General features: G+C 43.3%; 1 long non-coding RNA gene across 1 annotated transcript; it reads left to right on the top strand.

The window, feature by feature from the left end:
• The first annotated feature begins 4 nt into the window (after positions 1 to 4).
• Positions 5 to 2,700, top strand: LOC145535817 (uncharacterized). Its single transcript, XR_014075501.1, has 2 exons — positions 5 to 627; positions 2,215 to 2,700. It is a non-coding gene; the product is annotated as an uncharacterized LOC145535817 (long non-coding RNA).
• Positions 2,701 to 15,421: the final 12,721 nt, after the last annotated feature.

The raw sequence follows: 15,421 nt of genomic DNA, 5'->3' as shown, positions 1-15,421 counted from the left end.
CCCGGCAGATGGCGAGTTGGTGGCTGAAGGTGATGCTGCGTGTATACCTCTGTCAAGCCTCTCGTCCCACCTCCTCCTGTCCCACCTCCCCTTTCCGGTTAGAGTCACAGCCCTGAGCCCTGACTGTGTACAAAGTGGGTGGAGCAGGAGGCAGGAAGGTACTGAGGGCGCTGGTCTCCTGGGAGGTGAGGATGAAACGTCAGGATGGAGGCGCTGGGCGCCTAGCACGTGCTGAAAGCATTTGCCAGCCTCCCTTCCACCACAAGTCTTATGACCCGATGGGAGAATGGGCAGAGGAATCCCGCGCTCAGTGATGAGTGGTCGGCGTACTTCTCCCTAAGTGGCCAGAGGACAAAGGGATTGTCGTTTTCTTCTGTAACATCTCTGCCTCAACTGCTCCATCAAACGTTCTTGGCAGGCAGATTTGGGGGACAGTCTGGGGTTGACCTCACTCCCTCAGCTCTTTCCCCACTCTGAGGCAATTCAAAGAAGAGAGAGTCTCACTGTCCAGTCCCCCCTTCAAAGATGCTCACCACCGCTGACCCTGGAGATGTAAACTAAAACCACGAATCGGGCTTCCTGCACTAGGACGACAAGCTTCCAAGTGCTTAACCATTCCGAGAGTGGGTGAGTTGAGGAGCAAACCTCTGTGGCGGTGGTGCAAGAAATCCATTTGGGAGGTAATTTGGCTGAATCTATGAAAAGCAACTTATAGAGCAGGGACCCTGTGCCCGGCACTCTTCTAAGTGCTGTACATAAATAGTAATGCTTCCTTGTGACCCTCCTAGGACTATAGTACTAATGATCACCAGCCTCTTACAGGTGAGGAAACAGGTACTGAGAGGTTCAGCCACTGGCCCAAGGTCATTTGGCCCATGGGGATCAGTGGTAGAATTGAAACCAAGCAATCTGACTTCAGAGTCCTTGCTTTGATCCAAAGATCTTAAACCTTAAAAAAAAAAAAAAAAGAGAGGAAAGCCATTTTTTTCCTCTCTCAGGAAGTCCACGGCCTGGCACACCTTCTAAAAGTGAGGGTTTATTTCTAAGATCTCTAGTTTACTCCACCGATCTATTTGTTAATATGGCACTAACATACAGTTTTCATTACTGTAGCTTTGTAAAGTTTTGAAATCAGGAAGTGTGAGTTCTCTACTTTTTCTTTTTCCAAATTGTTTTCCCTATTTAGGATCTCTTTTTAGATTCTATTTAAATTTTAGGACGAGTTTTTCTATTTCTGTAAAACATGCTATTGGGATTTTGATAGGGTTTGCATTGGATCTGTAGATCACTCTGGGTAGTGTGTTAGAGGAACAGATCCAGTGGAGTGTGTGTGTGTGTAAAAGAATTGACTCATTCGAATGTAGAGGCTGGTAAGTCCCAAGATCTAGAGGGTGAGTTGGCTAGCTGGAGACCCAGAAGAGCCAGTGGTTTAGCTCTAGCCCAGGTTAGAAGGCCTAAGAACCAAACCAGTAGAGCTGATATTTCAGTTTGAGTCTAAAGGCAGGAAAAGAAACTGATGTCCCAGGTCCAAAGGCTTTCACGCAGGAGGAATTCTCTTACGTGAGGAAAGGTTGCCTTTTCGTTTTATTCAGACTATCAACTGATTAGGTAAAGCCCACCCACATTATCAGGAGGAAATCTGTTTTATCCAGTTGACTGATTTAAATGTTAATCTCATGAAAAAGCACCCTACAGAAACACCCGGAATAATGTTTGACTAAATACCTAGGCACTCTGTGGACCAGTCAAGCTGACACATAAAATTAACCACCTTAGATAGTGTGGACTTCTTAACAATATTTATATTCCTGTCTGTGCAGAGAGATGCCTCTCCGTTTATTTGTGTCTTTTTTAGTTTCCTTCAGCAATGTTTTGTAGTTGGCAGTGTACAAGTCTTTTGACTCCTTGCTTGAGTTTATTCCTCAGTATTTTATTCTTTTTTGCTGCTAATGTCAATGGAATTGTTTTCTTAATTTCCTTTTCAAATTGTTCTTTGTTAGTGTATAGTAATACAACTGAACTTTCCTTTTGGATTTTGTGTCCTACAACTTTTTTGAATTTGTTTATTAGTTCTACCAGTTGTGTCCATGTGTGTGTGTAAGGGTGTGTGTAATCTTTTGAGTTTTGCATGTACGAAAGCATGCTATCTTCAACAGAGATAATTTTACTTCTTTCTGACTTGGATGCCTTTTATTTCTTTTGCTTTCCTAACAGCTCTGGCTATGACTTCCAGTTGTTGAATACTAACATAATGGTGAGAGCGGGCTTCCTTGCCTTGTTCCTCACCTTAGAAGAAGCGATTTCAGACTTTCACCGCTGAGTATGATGTTATTTGTGGACTTTATTATGTCGAGGTAATTTCTTTCTACTCCTAGTTGTTTGACTGTGTTTTCTCATGAAGGAGTGTTGAATTTTTTGTGCATCTATAGAGAAGATCGTGTGATTTTTGTCCTTCATTCAGTTAATGTGTTTTATTACATTGATTGATTTTTGTATGCTAAACTATCCTTGCACCAAGGGATAAATCCCTTTTGACCGTGGCACATAGTCCTGCTAATGTGCTGTTGAATTGTTTTGCTAGTATTTTGTCGAGGATTTTTGCATCCGCATTCATCCGGGAATGTGGCCTCTAGTATTCTTTTCTTTTGGTGCCTTTGATATCAGGATAACGCTGGCCTCATAAAATGAGTTTGGAAGTGTTCCCTCTTCTTCGATTTTTTGGAAGCATTTGAGAAAGATTGGTATTAATTTTTTAAATGTTTGGTGGAATTCTCCAGTGAAGCTATCAGTTCCTGATTTTGTGTGTGTGTGTGCAGGGGGGGTTGTCATTACCGATTCAATCTCATTGTTGGTCTATTGTGTTTTCTGTTTCTCCTTGATTCAGTTCTGGTAGATTGTGTGTTCCTAGGAATTTATCCATTTCTTCTAGGTTGTCCAATTTATTGCCACAATTGGTCATGATATTCTTGTAAAATCCTGTTTATTATTGTCACGTTGGTTGTAATATCCCCTCTTTTATTTATGATTTCAGTTACTTTAGTCTTTTCCTCTTAGTTAATCCAGCTAAGGACTTAAAAACAATTCTCTGTGTATAAAGAGGTTTGCTCACAACAGTGTTGTTTATAAGGGCAAAAAACCCTGACTGCTACTTACATTTTCATCACAAAAGCTACTAATATCTCTTGAAACTTGATTATGTGCTAGGCCCTCTACATGCATTATGTCATTTAATTCTCACAACAGCCATGTGAGGGAGACACTAATGTTATCCCTACTTTATATTCAAGGCACAAACATGCGATAACTTCTCCAAAGTCAAACACCTAGTAGATGGTGGAATCAGGATTTAAACTCTGGCCTTTGGGTTTATATAGATACAAATGTGTGTTATGCAACTATTAGCAGAGGAAGTATGTTGCAATAAATGATATCCTGCACTGTTCGAAGCAAGAACTCAAGAAATCTGCAAGTGCCTAAAATCGTTGTATTGAAACATGAATGTCCAGGATGGGTTTCTGGCAACCAGCGGGTCCAATGGCTCTGAACCTTTTTTTTGGTTATGGGCCCTGCGTTAGTCTGTTCGAGTTGCCAAAACCAAATACCACAGGCCGGATGGCTTAAACAAAAGACATTTAGTTTCTCATAGTTCGGGATACTAGAAGTCCAAGATCAAGGTGCCAGCCAGTTCAATTCCTGGTGTAGGCACTCCTCTTGTATTGCAGTTGGCCACCTTCTCTCTGTTTCCTCACATGACATTTCCTCTGTGTGTGGACGGAGACAGAGAGAGAGAGTGCGAGAGACCTGGTAACTCCTCCTCTTTTAAGGATATCAGATCCTATGGGATTAGGGCCCCACTCTTATAACCTCTGTGTGTGTTGTGCTTGGTCACTCAGTCGTGTCAGACTCTTGGTGACCCCATGAACTGTGGCACACCAGGCTCCTCTGTCCATGGGAATTTTCCAGGCAAGAATACTGGGGTGGGTTGCCATGCCCTCCTCCAGGGGAACTTCCCAACACAGGGATGGAACTCAGGTGTGCCACACTGCAGGTGGATTCGTTACCATCTAGCCACCAGAGAAGCCCAAGAATACTAGAGTGGGTAGCGTATCCCTTCTCCAGGGGTACTTCCCAACACAGGAATCAAACCTGTATTGCAGGCAGATTCTTTACCAGCTCCCTCAATCAACCCTAATTACCTCTCTAAAGGCTCCATCTCCAAATTCAGTCACTTTGAGCATTAAGGTTTGAAGATAGGAATTTAGGGGCAACACAACTCAGCCCATAATAGGACTCCTTTGAGAATCTATTGAAAGCTCCATACACCCTCCCAAGAAGCCTTTGCACACAATTTCAGGAAGTTCTTGGAACCCAGGTTGAGAGCCACTGTTCTAGGTCACCTTCCTCTTTTCCCAGATGGAGAAACAAGAGGTTCAGAAAGGGGAAGTGCTTTTCAGCAGGTTAGGCGAGAGACAGGTCTCCTGATTGCTCATCAAGTGCTTGCCCTACCTTACTCCACCTTGCGTTAGGCCTGTCAGGTCAGCAATCCACGGTGACCCCAAAACACTAGAGATTCTGTGGATGCAGTGAAGGAGAGTGCTTCACCCGGGATGCTCAAGTGAGTGAACAAGGCTCTAGCTATAACTGACAGTAAATGGGACAGATTTCATTGTTTCCAGTTAGTCAGGAGGTTGGGAAGAAGCTGTACCAACTTCAACACCCATCCACAAGGGCTCTGAGTGTGAGGCGATGGAGGTGCTTCTGTCCTAACGAACAGCAAAGTGGGGACTGAAGAGGTATAGTTGAACTGTCTGCTGGCCTTGACATGGCACTGTCCCTCTACTCTCAGATTCCCCATTTGTACACCCCTCAGGAGTAGAACTGTTAGATTTCTACGTGAGATTATCTAGCTCTAATATTCTGTACGTCTGTGATTCTGGGGCAGGAACCTTGCGGGAAAACTCAGTTGAGGCATTTGGGTCCTCGAATCATGGGCAAAACAATTTTTTTCCAAAATGTCTTCTGATGGTGTCAAAGAATTAGCAATAAAGCACATGTAGTTTAAAGAGATGAAAAATCCCTAATAAGCACGAGAAGACCCTTACATGCTCAGTCATTTAAGGTAAAGTCTCAAGAGAAATGTTTCCTCAATTTCTGTTTCGGGTCCATCCTTAAAAAGGGAGGTGCATTATAACAGCTGGAATTCTGAACAACAAGGTTAGAAGATGGATCCGTATTTATAATGGGAAAAGTTTTGTTATCTTTAGGCAGCGGGGTGGCCCCAGAAAATGACTCCTGTTTCATTTCATCAATCAGTGAGCTTTTAAAAAACATGACATTCTTCCTATCGACCCTATCGATGCCACAAACCAGTGTGGAGCCTTCACTTGGGCCACAAGACTAGAAACAAAAGTAGGGGCACTCACTGCGGGGTGGAGGCTGACATTCAAGGAAAATTCTTTCCGCTTTGCTCCTTACAAAGAACAAGGGAAGGGCTTGAAGGGCTGTGCACACCCACCTACTGCTTCTGTGCCAGTGGAAGGTGGGAGCACACCCAGTCTAGCACATCGATGGTCTCAGTTTCTGTCTGAGGAGAAAGAGGAAGAAAAGAGCTGCTGCTGCGGGGAGCAGGGGTGAAGGTTGGTGTTAAGACAGCAGTGTCAAACGGGCAAGGGAGATGCAGCCCATCCAACCACCAGCACCATCACCACCGCCACCATACTGGCACAAATAAGCTCCTCAGTCTCAGGGGTTAATAGACGAATCACAAAGAACAGGAGGAACTCCAAAGGCATGGCATCTGGCCCTTCCCAAAAAACAGCCTTAAGCAATACTGCCCTCGGCTGGTCAGATAGGTGTACTATAGCGCAGGCACATCGCTCTGGATTTCTGGCCTTCATTTCTTTTTCTCAGGTTCTTGGTGCTCCACCTCTGAGAGGAAGTGGATGGGGAGGGGAGACGTCTCTGAGAAATTGTATCCAAATACATGACTTCTTTGAGTTTCAGCACAAGTTCACAATTAAATTCTGAATGAGAATGTACTACCCAAATATGGAATATATTTAAAAATTGAGATTGATATTATAATTAAATAAGCATCACTTGATTAGTTTTAGTTAAAAAGGTATGAGTTCCCAAAAATATAGCTATTAATGTAGATGAAATAAGATTACTAAGCTCAGTTAGATAGGTTATCAACAAAGAAAGTAATTTTGGTTCTACTTCTGGTTAGAATATAATTACACTATGCTTATACTGGGATGTTATTTCCCTAAGCATTATATTCTTCTCCAGTTATACCGAAACGTAACATAGATAGAGAAAAAGTCACAATATATACGTCGAGTTTAATAATTGATTATCAAGTGTATACCCCCAAGTCATAGAAGCGGATAGTGTCGGCTTTCCCCAACACTCCTGAAGTTTCCCTGTCTTATCTTAGCCCCGTTCCTTCTTCAAGGAGAATAGGCCCACTCTTACTTATGTGCCATCCTTTCTTCCGTTCTCCTCAAAAATTTTATACTACACACACGCACACACACACACACACACACACATATAATGTTATGAGTTAGTGTTGACAGCTACTTACAGCTGTACGAATGGAATTGTTAAATATATCTGTGTTGCTTCTTGGTTTTTCAATCAATGTTAAGTTTGTAAGATTCATGCCTATTCTGTGTAGTGGTAGTCTGTATAATTTTGCTGATGAAATTGTATTTATTCGCATGAAGAGGATCTCCCAGGACTTTTGGATTTGAAGCCGGCAGGGCTTAATTTCAGGAGAGCCAAGCGGTCGTGGGAAATAGACTCCACTCTTAACGGGGGCATACAAAATCTCACACGCTCCAGGACCCAGGGCTGAAGCAATAGTTTGAAAGGAGCCTGGGTCAGACCCAGCTACTTATCTTGGAGAGCCTCCCAGAGAGGCAAGAGGCAACTGGACTCACCCTGGGGACATAGACACTGGAAGCAGTCATTTTGCGGAGCTCCTTCTACCCCGTGGAAACTGGTGCTAGCAAGTGCCGTTTTGGACTCCCCCCCTCTAGCTTACTACCACCAGTGCTTAGACCTGCCCATCAGCCTGTAGGCAGGAATACTAGGACAGGCCCAGCTACTAGCCAGGCAGAGATGCAGCCCCACCCACAAGCAAGCCTGCTGTCTTAAGACTCTCTGGAGCTGGACCTGTCAATCAGAGGCCCCGACACACCACACTGGCCCTATACCAGTGAGAAGGCACTAAGCCAGGACTCCAGGGTCCTGCAGTCAGAGGCCCTGGGACCTAGTTCCTGCCCACAGCAGGTCATCACTAGCCCCAGGACCAGTTTTACCCATCAGTGGGTAGGCACCAGCCCTAGTATTCCTTGTACCCAGACCCATCCACCAATGGCCCAAAACACCAACTTCTGGACTCCTCCAGAGCCCTGAAGTCAGAGAACCCAGGAATCAGCTCCATCCACCAGCAGGCAGACAACAGCAACCAGAGTAACTCCAGCCCTGCAGCCTGCCACAGCTGGAAATAGGTCACCCACCAGCAGGCCCACACCAGTCCCAAGAGCCACTGAGCCCCAGCACAGTGTACCAGCAAGTAGACACCAGGTCTGGGACACTTTGGAGCTCTCAGCCAGCAGCTCTGGAATCTGGCCCCACACTGCAGTGTGTGGAAACCCCCTATGCGACATCCAGGATTCCACAGCCAGCAATATCAGGAACGGGCCGCACCGAAGAGTGAACTGAGACCAGCTCTGAGACCCCCAGGGCCCTGCAGTTAGAGACCCAGGAACAGAAACAGAGCTCCACCCACCAGTGAGCTGGCGCTAGCCCCAGGACACCCTGGACCCCAAACCCAGTCAACGGCAGGAAAAACCAGCCTGAAGATACCTTGGCATGTCAGCCAGCTGCCCCCAGAAACAGCCACACTCACCAGCAGGACAAAACGAACTTTGGGACACCTAGGACCCCATAGCCAGCAATGTAGGTGCTAGCCCTACCTATGTCAGCTGAAGGCTATGCTTATTCATTTGATATTGATTCATAGTGGGGAGAGAAGTATGTTTTAGGCTTGCAGGATTATATGCAATAGAATTTGTTGTTGTTTAGTAGCTCAGTCGTGTCCCACTCTTTGCCACCCATGGACTGCAAAACGCCAGGCTTCCCTGTCCTTCACCATCTCCCAGAGGTTGCTCAAACTCATGTCCACTGCGTCAGTGATGCCATCCAAACATCTGATCCTCTGTCGTCCCCTTCTCCTCCTGCCTTCAGCCTTTCCCAGCATCAGGGTCTTTTCCAATGAGTCGGCTCTTCGCATCAGGTGGCCAAAGTATTGGAGCTTCAGCTTCAGCATCAGGGCTTCCAATGAATGAGCAGGATTGGTTTCCTTTTGGGTTGACTGGTTTGACCTTGCTGTCCAAGGGACTCTCAAGAGTCTTCTCCAGCACTACACTTCAAAGGCATCAATTCTTCGGCGCTCAGCCTTTTTTCTTGTCCAGCTCTCACATCCCTACGTGACTGCTGGAAAAACCATAGCTTTGAGTACAAGGACTTTTGTAGGCAAAGTAACGTCTCTGCTTTTTAATACGCTGTCTAGGTTTGTCATTGCTTTTCTTCCAAGGAGCAAGCGTCTTTTAATTTTGTGGCTGCGGTCACCGTTCACAGTGATTTTGGAGCCCAAGAAAATAAAGTCTGTCACTGGTTCCGTTGTTTCCTCATCTATTTGCCGTGAAGTGATGGGACCGGATGCCATGATCTTCGTTTCTTGAATGTTGAGTTTTAAGCCAGTTTTTTCACTCTTCTCTTTCACCTTCATCAAGAGGCTCTTTAGTTCCTCTTCACTCTCTGCCGTAAGGGTGGTGTCGTCTGTGTATCTGAGGTTATTGCCATTTCTCCCCACACTCATTATTAGAAAACGTAAATCAAAACTATAACGAGGTATCACCTCACACAGGTCAGGATGGCCATCATCAGAATAGCTACAAACAACACACACTAGAACTGATGTGGAGAAAAGCAAACCCTCTGGCACTGTTGGTGGCAATGTAAATGATATAGCTACTCTGGAGAACAGTAAGGAGAGTCCTTGAAACAAAACCTGGGAATAAAACGACCATAAGACCCGACAATCCCACTACTGGGCATGTACCCTGACGATACCGTAATGCAAAAAGACCCATGTATGCCAATGTTCACTGCAGCACTATTTGAAACAGCTAGGAAATGGAAGCCACTTAGATGTCCATGGACAGATGAATGGATAAAGAAGTGGTGGTACATATATACAGTGGAACATTACTCAGCCATAAAAAGGAACACATTTGAGTCAGTTCTATTGAGGTGGATGAACCTAGAGCCTATTATACAGAGTGAAGTAAGTCAGAAAGTGAGAAACAATTATCATATATTAACGCATATATATATGGAATCTAGAAAGATGGTACTGATGCACCTATTGGCAGGGCTGCAATGGAGACACAGACACAGAGAACAGACTTGCGAACACAGTGAGGGAAGGAGCCGGTGGGACGAATAGAGAGAGTAGCATTGAAACACATACCTTACCATATGTAAAACAGATAGCCATTGGGAATTTGCTGTATGATGCAGGGGACTCAAGCCTGGTGCTCTGTGGCAACCTAGATGGGTGGGGTGGGGTGGGAGCTGGGAAGGAGGTTCAAGAGGGAGGGGATATATGTATACCTATGGATGATTCAAGTTGATGTTCGTCCGAAGCCAACATAATATTTTAAAGCAATTATCCTCCATTTAAAAATAAATCAATTTTAAAAAGTTTAAAAAAAGTAGCAAGAATAAAACATCAAAAGGAGAACCAAACAGAGATGAAGAGTACAATCCGTGAAATAAAAAATATACTTCATGCATCGAACATGGAATGGTGTTCTGTTTCACATATGATAATATACATGTTTCAATGTTATTCTCCCAGAACGTCCCACCCTCACCTTCTCCCTCAGAGTCCATAAAATTGTTCCATGCATCTGTGTCTCTTATTCTGTCTCGCATATAGGGTTATCGTTACCATCTTTCAAATTCCATATATATGCATTAGTATACTGTATTGTTGTTTTTCTTTCTGGCTTACTTCACTCTGTATAATGGGCTCCAGTTTCATCCATCTCAGTAGAACCAATTCAAATGTATTTTTTTTAATGGCTGAGTAATATTCCATTGTGTATATGTACCACAGCTTCCTTATCCATTCGTCTGCTGATGGACATCTAGGTTGCTTCAGGGCCGGGGCAATGGGATGATCCAGAAGGATGGGATGGGGAGGGAGGTGGGTGGGGGGTCCAGGAGGGGGACACATGTAAACCCATGGCTGATTCATGTCAATGTATGGCAAAAACTATTGCAATGTTGTGAAGTGATTGGCCCCCAACTAAAATAAATAAATTTATAAAAAAAAATTAAAAAAAAAAATTAAAAAAAAGGGAGATAAGAAGATCAGAACAAGGCAAGAAGGTGTGAGGATGAAGCAAAGGTTAGACAGAGAGATTTGAAGCTGCTATGGGAGGAAGGGACTACAGACCAAGGACTATGGGTGCCTCTAGAAGCCGGAAAGGGTGAGGAACCGGATTCTCCCCTAAAGCCGTGGAAGGAACAGAAGGAAATAAGTCTTCCCACACCTTGTTTTTAACCCCAGATGACCCATTTCCTCCAGAATTGTAAGATAAATAAATTCGTGTTGTTTGCGTGCTAAAAAAAAAAAAAAAAAAAGAAAAAATATACTTCAACGGTAGGTGAGATGATACGGAGGAACAGATCAAGAAGCTGGAAGACAGGAGAGTGGAAATCACTGAAGCTGAACAGGAAAAAAGAAGGAATAAACATAGATGAGGACAGTTTCAGAGACCTCTGGGACCAGGTCAAGCATAGAAACATTTGAATTCTAGGGGTCCCAGCAGCAGAAGAAAGACAGAAAGGGGCAGAGAGCATATGTGAAGACATACCAGCTGAACACTTTGCTAACCTGGCAAAAGAAATGGGCATCCAGGTACTGAACACAGAGAGCCCTAAACAGAAAGAAGACAAAGCAAGACACATTGTAGTTAGAATGGCAAAAAATAAAGCTAAAGAGGGGATGTTAAAAGCAGCAAGGGAAAAGCAACAAGTTACACACAAGGGACTTTTTGGCAGAAACTCTGCAGGCCAGAAGGGAGTGGCACGACATATTTAAAACGATAAAGAGAAAAACCTCCAACCAAGAAGACACTACTGGAAAGACTGTCACTCCAATCTGAAGGAGAGATCAAAAGTTTTACAGACAGGCAAAAGCTAAAAGAGTTCAGCATCACGAAACCAGCTTTACAGGAAATGTCAAACGGACTTCTCCAAGCAAAAAAGAAAAGACACAACTAGAAACATGAAAATGATTATCCAGAAGGATGGGATGGGGAGGGAGGTGGGTGGGGGGTCCAGGAGGGGGAACACATGTAAACCCATGGCTGATTCATGTCAATGTATGGCAAAAACTATTGCAATGTTGTGAAGTGATTGGCCCCCAACTAAAATAAATAAATTTATAAAAAAAAAAAGAAAAGAAAATGATGAAAGGAGAAAGCTCACTGATAAAGGCGAATATACAGTAAAGGTAGTACATCAATGACTTACAAAGCTAGTGGGAAGGATAAAGGACTAAAGTAGTAAAAAGCATCTGTATCCGCAATGAGTAGGTACGGGAGTGTTGCTGTTGTTTAGTTGCTAAGTCATGTTCGAGTCTTTGAAGCCCCATGGACCTAGCCCGCCAGACTCCCCTGTCCATGGGATTCTCCAGGCAAGGATATTGGATTCGGTTGCCATTTCTTTCTCCAGGGGACCTTCCCGACCCACAGGTCGAACCCACGTCTCCTGCATTGGCGGGCAAATGCTTTACCGCTGAGCCACCTGGGAAGCCCCTTAGTTAAAGGATACACAGAAGAAAAAGATGGAAAATATGATGTCAGAAACAGTAAACGTGAGGAGAGGAGTAAAGAAGGGGGGTAGTTAATATGCATTTAAACTTAAGAGGCCAGCAACTTAAAATAATCAGATAGAAAAAGAGACACGCACAGTGTAGGGAATATAGTCAATAACTACGCACTGCCCTTGTATGGTGGCATATCATAACTAGAATTACAGTGCTGACCATTTTGAAATGTATAGAAATAATAAATCACGATGTTGTATCCCAGGAACTAACATGGTGTTGTAGGTCAATTACGCTTGCAAACAGACAAACAAGCAAACAAACAAAGATGCGGAGGAAAAGAGATCAGATTTGCACTTACCAAAGGGTAGGTGTGGGGGAGGGGAATTGGACAAAGGTGGGCAAAAGGGGCAGACTTCCGGTTACTAGATAAATAAGTACGAGGGATGTAACGTACAACATGGTAAATACAATCGACACTGCCGTATGTTATATATGAAAGTTGTTAAGAGAGCAAATCCTAAGAGTTCTTCTCACAAGAAAAATTGTCTTTTTCTTTAATTTTGTATCTATATGAGAAGATGAGCGTTCACTAAACTTATTGTGATAATCATTTCATTTCATGATGTATATAAGTCAAACCATGATGCTGTACACTTTAAATTTATACAGTTCTGCATGTCAAATATATCTGAATAGAATTGGAAGAATCTAAAGAATATCCTGATGCCATGCACGGAGACGGACAGGACATCAACTTTGCGGTATTCCTGCCAAAACATTTAACCTGAGTGGAATCAGGAAGCAGCAATGAGACAAATTCAACTGGAGAAGATTTCTAAAAACCACCTGGATTGGATCTTTAAAAATGTCACTATCGTGCAAGACCAAAAAAATCTAGGGAAATGTTATAGTTTACAGGACACTGAAGACGCTTGACAACCAAATGCATCACGTGGCCTTTATTTGGAAGCAAACTTATTTTAGAAATCAGGTAGAAAAACCATATTGGGACGATCAGACATTTTGAGTGAGGATCATATAGTAGGTAACTGTATTGTCTCAAAATTAAATTTCCTGAGTATGATAATTGCATTAAGATTTTGAGGCAGACTAATCTTTTTCTTTAGAGATCCATACTGGAATATTGAGAGAAGATACACCGCAACGTCTTAAAGGAACTCCAGTGATTCAACAAAACAGAGAGAGAGACAGACAGAGACTATGGCAAATGTGGCAAAATATTAATAGTGACTCAGTCCAGGTGAAGGATCTTTGGGTGTTCTGTGCTGTTTTCTTGCAACTGCTATCCGTAGAAGGAATACCCTGGGGGTCCAGTGGTTAGGACTCAGTGGAAAAGACCCTGATGCTGGGAGAGAGTGAGGGCAGGAGGATAAGGTGGGGTGGGGGTGGGGTACACAGGAGGAGGTGGTTGGATGCCATCACCGACTCAATGGACACGAGTTTGAGCAAACTCCAGGAGATAGTGGAGGACAGGGCAGCCTGGTGTGTTGCAGTCCATGGGGTCGCAAAGAGTTGGACACGACTTAGTGACTTGAACAACAACAACAGCTACATGTAAGAGAGATATTTCCGAAAATAAAATTTGGGGGCAAAGAGGACATCATGGGCCACTTTATTCCAGTCCGTTTGAAAACTTAGGAAAAGATGACCAATTTTTAGAAAAAAAAAAAAAGAAATAACTTACCAACACTGACTCCAGAAAGAATAGCCACCCTGAGTTGCTCCAGGTAACCATAATGAAATACACCAGTAGTCAAAGCAACTTTCACAGAAATCCTCCAGGCATCCCCCACTGAATGCTGACAAACATCCTAGGCATAAATATTTTCAATTTCACACAAAACCTTAGGAAAAATAGAAAAGGTGGGATACTCCCAAACTCATTTCCCTGAGAATGAAATAACCTTGATATTAAATCCTGTCAAGGACAGTTTGAGAAAGGAAACGCACAGGTCAATCACACACTCAGCGCATAAAAGCAAGAACCAGAAACAGAATCTTAGCAAGGTGAATCCTACAGGATATGCAAAAGGGAAATACATCATATGCCATGAGTAGGTTCATCCCGGGGCTTCCCTGGTGGCTCAGATGGTAAAGAACCTACCTGCAATGCGGGAGACCTGGGTTCGATCCCTGGGTGGGGAAGTTCCCCGGGAGGAGGGCATGGCAACCCACTCCAGTATTCTTGCCTGGAGAATCCCCATAGATAGAAGAGCCGCTGGGCTCCCCCCTCCATGGGGTCGCAAAGTGCCGGGCAGGACTGAGCAACTAAGCACAGCACAGCACACAGATTCACCCCAGGAATACAAACTTGATTTAATTTGAGGTGATATATCCTTCCAGCTTATCAAACTATGGGAGAAAACCATGTTCAGAAAAAGTAAGTAGTGTCAATATCTATTCATAATGTACTTTTAAAAACATTTCTTTTAATTTAATGTTTATTTTTAACTGGCGTGTAGTTGATTTACAATGTTGTGTTAGGTTCAGGTGTACAGCAGAGTGATTCAGTTATACATCTACATATATCCATTTCTTTTCTGATTCTTTATCCATAAAAATTATTACACAATGTTGAGTAGAGTTCCCTGTGCTATACAGAAGGCCCTTGTTGATTATCTGTTTCACATATAGTAGGCTGTATCTGTTAATCCCGAACTTCTAATTTATCCCTCCCCTACCGCTGGCTTTCCCTTTTGGTAATCATAAGTTTTCAAAGTCTGTTTCTGTTTGGTAAATAAGTTCCTTTGTACAGTTTTTTAGGTTCCACCCCTAAGGGACACTTGTCTTTCTCTTTCTGACTTTCCTCACTCAGTATGACAATCACCACATCCATCCATGTTGCGGCAAGTGGCATTATTTCATTCTTTGTATGGTTAAGTAATATTCCATTGTATATATGTATCACATATTCCTTATCCATTTCTCCGTCGTTGGATATTTAGGTAGCTACCGTGTCTTGGCTGTTGTAAAGAGTGCTGCAATCAACATTTGAGTGCATGCATCTTTTCAAATTATGGTTTTCTCCAGATATATGCCCAGGAGTGGGATTGCTGGATCTTACGGTAGTTCTATTTTCAGTTTTTAGGGAAACTTCATACTCTTCTCCGTAGTGGTTGTACCAATTTATGTTCCCATCAACAGTGAAGGAGGATTCTCTTTTCTCCACACTTTCTCCAGCATTTACCGTTTGTACATTTATGATGATGGCCATTCTGATAGGCGTGAGGTGATACCTCATTGTAGTTCTGATTTGCATTTATCTGATAATTAATGATGTTGAGCATCTTTTCACGTGGTTTTTGGCCATCTGTGTGTCTTCTTGGAGAAACACAATTTCTGCCCCTTTTTATAAAACATAATGGGCAGATTTTATATATATATGCGTATGTATGTATGTATGTATGTATGATGAGGTTCATGAAGTGCTTGTATATTGGAAGGTAATCCCCTGTCTGTCACATCATTTTCAAATGTATT

Source organism: Giraffa tippelskirchi, chromosome X, assembly GCF_054371585.1.
Source record: "Giraffa tippelskirchi isolate mGirTip1 chromosome X, T2T-mGirTip1v1.2.pri, whole genome shotgun sequence".
Lineage (NCBI taxonomy): Eukaryota > Metazoa > Chordata > Mammalia > Artiodactyla > Giraffidae > Giraffa > Giraffa tippelskirchi.
Note: the sequence above shows the minus strand (reverse complement) of the source record. Positions and strands in the feature narration are given on the sequence as shown.